The following is a 3,775-nucleotide window of genomic DNA, read 5'->3' on the forward strand; positions in this document are numbered from 1 at the left end:
AGCATGCTTCCATATTAACACATCTTCGAGGTATTTCTCTACCGACATATATGCATTATTACGTGATTCCGTTATAGCCACAATTTATTTTGATTGTTATAAAACTTTCCGTCGTTGATTTTGTTTCCAGTTTCAGCTATTGTTTGGAACGCTGCTGTGATGGGTATCTTTGGAAGGCGTTGTTGAGACTAGCCATAGGGTAAGCTCCATGCCGAGGGACTGGTTGGGAAGGTGGCGGGGATTTCACCTGCGAGGGATACAGCCAAATTGCTCTCGAGGAATGCTGCACGCCCCGCAGCACCCGTTGTAATAAAGCGTTTACATCTGTGTCGGTTTTGCAAGCGCGGCATGGTGCCTCGCCGTTCGGGCCTGCGAGGTTTCTTTAATTATGAACGAGGCTGCCGTTGTGTACTGAATTTCCTATCATCTTGGGGGCATGTGGATTTGTGGATTTGGAGTGCAGAGCAAGGCTCTCTCCCAGCTTTTTTTTTTTTTTTTGCGCAAGAGTTTCGGGGCGGAGCTCCAGCGGGCAGAAACCGCAAGCGGTGCCCTGACTCCTCCTGTCCAGCAGGGGGCGCGGGCCCGGCCGCTCCCGCAGGCGCAGGGCGCCCCGTGTCACGTCGCCCCGCCCGGTCGCTGGCGCCGCTCTCCCCGTGCGCTCGCACGGACCCGGCGCCGGCGGTGGCGGCCGGCGGCTCGGCGCGACCCCTCCCGGGCGGCCGTGGCCCGCGCTCCGCGACATGCCCCGGTGACCGAGCGGGAGGCGAGCGTGGCCGAGGTAAGCGCCGCGCGGAGGGGCCCCGGGGCCGCGCGGAGGCCGGAGGGCGGCGAGGGGTCACCCCACCCAGCCGGGGCGGCTCGCGACGTCTCCCGCCGCCGGGGCGCCTGCAGCTGCGCCCGGCCTGGTCCCCGGCCCCGGCCCCGGCCCCGGCCCCGGCCCGCCGCGCGCCGTGCTGCCCACCTGTGCCGGGCCCCGCGCAGCCCCGCCCCTCCCCTCCCCTCCCCCTCCCCGCGAAGCCCCGCCCCTCCCCTCCCCTCCCCGCGCAGCCCCGCCCCTCCCCCTCCCGCGCAGCCCCGCCCCTCCCCCTCCCGCGCAGCCCGCATCCTCTCCCTCCCCGCGCAGCCCCGTCCCTCCCCCCTCCCCGCGCAGCCCCGCCCCCTCCCCGCGCAGCCCCGCCCCCTCCCCGCGCAGCCCGCCCCTCCTCTCCCCTCCCCGCGCAGCCCGCCCCTCCTCTCCCCTGCCCCTCCCCGCGCACCGCCGCCCCTCCTCCCCCCGCAGCCCCTCCCTCCTCCCCCGCGCAGCCCCGCCCCTCCCCCTCCCGCGCAGCCCCGCCCCTCCCCCTCCCGCGCAGCCCGCATCCTCTCCCTCCCCGCGCAGCCCTGCTCCCGTCCTCCTCCCCGCGCAGCCCGCCCCTCCTCTCCCTCTCCCCGCGCAGCCCCGCCTCTCCTCCCCCGCAGCCCCTCCCTCCTCCCGCCGCGCAGCCCCGCCCCTCCCGGCCCCCTCCCCGCGCTGCCCCGCCTCTCCCCTCCCTTCCCCGCGCAGCCCCGCCCCATCCCCGCGCAGCCCCGCCCCTCCCCCCTCCCCGCGCTGCCCCGGTCCTGTCCCCCTCCCCGTGCAGTCCCGCTCCCGTCCCCCACCCCGCGCAGCCCTGCCCCTCCCCCTCCCCGCGCAGCCCCGCTCCCGTCCCCCTCCCCGCGCAGTCCCGCTCCCGTCCCCCTCCCCGCGCAGCCCCGCCCCCTTCCCCGCGCAGCCACGCCCCTCCCCTCCCCCCCCCCCCCCCCCCCCCGCTTCCTCTCCCGCAGCTGCCCCCCTCCCTGCGAGCTGCGGCGGCTTCGGCCGCTCCTGGTGGCCTGGGGCAGCCCCTGCAGCGCGGGACGCCGGGCGGGCGGCCTTGGCGCCGTGGCCCCCGCGCCGACAGAGGACTGACTGCGTGGGGAGGCGGCCCGGGGTGCCCGGGCCCGGGGCATCGGCTGGAGCCTCGGGAGAACCAGCTCTGCCTACAGTTTCGAGGCCCAGTTGATTAGGTGCTTGGTGCGACTGAACTGGGAGCCGCTCATCCAGAAGGGTCCTTGGCTTACTGGTCTGAAGAGGCCTTGAAATAGGCCCGTTTTAATTCTTACAAGTCCGTCGAGTGTTCTAAGGCCTTGACCTGGTCTTGGTTTGTGAATTTCAGAGCTCAGGGCAGCCCGGGCGGCTCAGCGGTTTAGCGCCTGCCCCATGTCGGGCTCCCTGCACAGAACCTGCTTCTCCCTTTGCCTGTGTCTCTGCACCCCCCCCCCCCCCCCCCGCCTCTCTCTCTCTCTTTCTCTCTCTCTCGCTGTGTCTCTCATGAATAAATAAATTAAAAACAATTTCAGAGCTCAAAGGCTATTCGCAGTAATAGATGATTCAGTTTCCAGCATTCCTCACTTCCGCTGATTTCAGCCTCTTGGTTGCATGTGATGGCATGAATAGATAGATTTGGGTCTGTCAAGTTATACTGGCTTTGCTAATTGAGGAGTGAAAAAAGGTAGATCTAGGCTTTTATAGATAATGAGGGGAGACATGGACGTTAACAGCTCTAGCTCCAGAGTCAGGCTGCCATCCTCCAAATCCTAGCCTTCGCATTTTCTTTCTTTCTTTCTTTTTTTTTTTTTAAGATTTTATTTATTTATTCATGAGAGACACACACACGCACACAGAGACAGAGACAGAGACACAGGCAGAGGGAGAAGCAGGCTCCCGGCAGGGAGCCCAGAGTGGGACTCGATCCCGGGTCACCAGGATCATGCCCTGGGCCAACGGCAGGTGCTAAACCGCTGAGCCACCCGGGCTGCCCCCTCATTTTCTACTTTTGTGACATCGTTCAAGTTACTTAGCCTTCCCCTTGCACTTTCCCTGTGTATAAAATGAGGATAAGAATAGCTTGTCGCATGGGACCGTTAGATTAAATAAGTTAACACAAAGTGCTTAAAGCAGATGCACGTAGTAAGTCCTCAATAAAGTTTAGTTATTAGTTATTGTATACATTGTATTAATTATAGTATAATTCCCACAATCAAAGAAACACTTTTCTTTTTCCCATTGGAGACATTTTTTTAGGGATGGTTAGCCATAATATAACTTTAATTATAAAGAACATTATCAGATAAGGCAATGAATCACAGATATTCCTGTTTTTGCTAATATTTGGTTTGTTTTCAGGCACAGTGGGCTTAAGTTACAGTGTAACAGTGGCCCTGGGAGTTCAACTGTGAGGGCTTTTCTAAAAAGTTTCAAACAATTATTGTGACTCAAAGGATTGGACTAGTTGGATTGGATGTAGCGTAAAGCACCAAGGAAAGGTTTTTCAGGCACATTTTAGGAATAAATAATTCCAGGAACAGAAAATGCATCTCATCCTGACAGTAGAGTGGACTTAAAGGTTTTTCCAGTGACTCAGTGCTTGACAGCTAGCCAGATGATTCCAGTGTTTTGCAGGGACAGGTTTGGTATGTTTTAAGGAGGATAACGTTTGTAGGGCTTTGTTGTGAAATTCTTGTTTTATCCAAGTTATGGTATTATGTGGAACATTAATTAGTAGAAGACTCCTTTCATTCTGTCCTTTTCTGAGATGCTCAGAGTCAGGGGCTTCGAATGTAGTGGTAGTAGTGAGCGTCCTCTTTGGGTGGGAAGATCATGGCTTGTTTTCTTGGATGATGGTTTTGGGGACATACATCCTTCTCTGCTTCAGTGTGTGGAAATTGATTATAAGAAAATGAGAACCAGTAGAAGAGACAGACTTGCAAATACTTA

This window comes from Vulpes vulpes, chromosome 5 (genome assembly GCF_048418805.1).
Source record: "Vulpes vulpes isolate BD-2025 chromosome 5, VulVul3, whole genome shotgun sequence".
Classification (NCBI taxonomy): Eukaryota; Metazoa; Chordata; class Mammalia; order Carnivora; family Canidae; genus Vulpes; species Vulpes vulpes.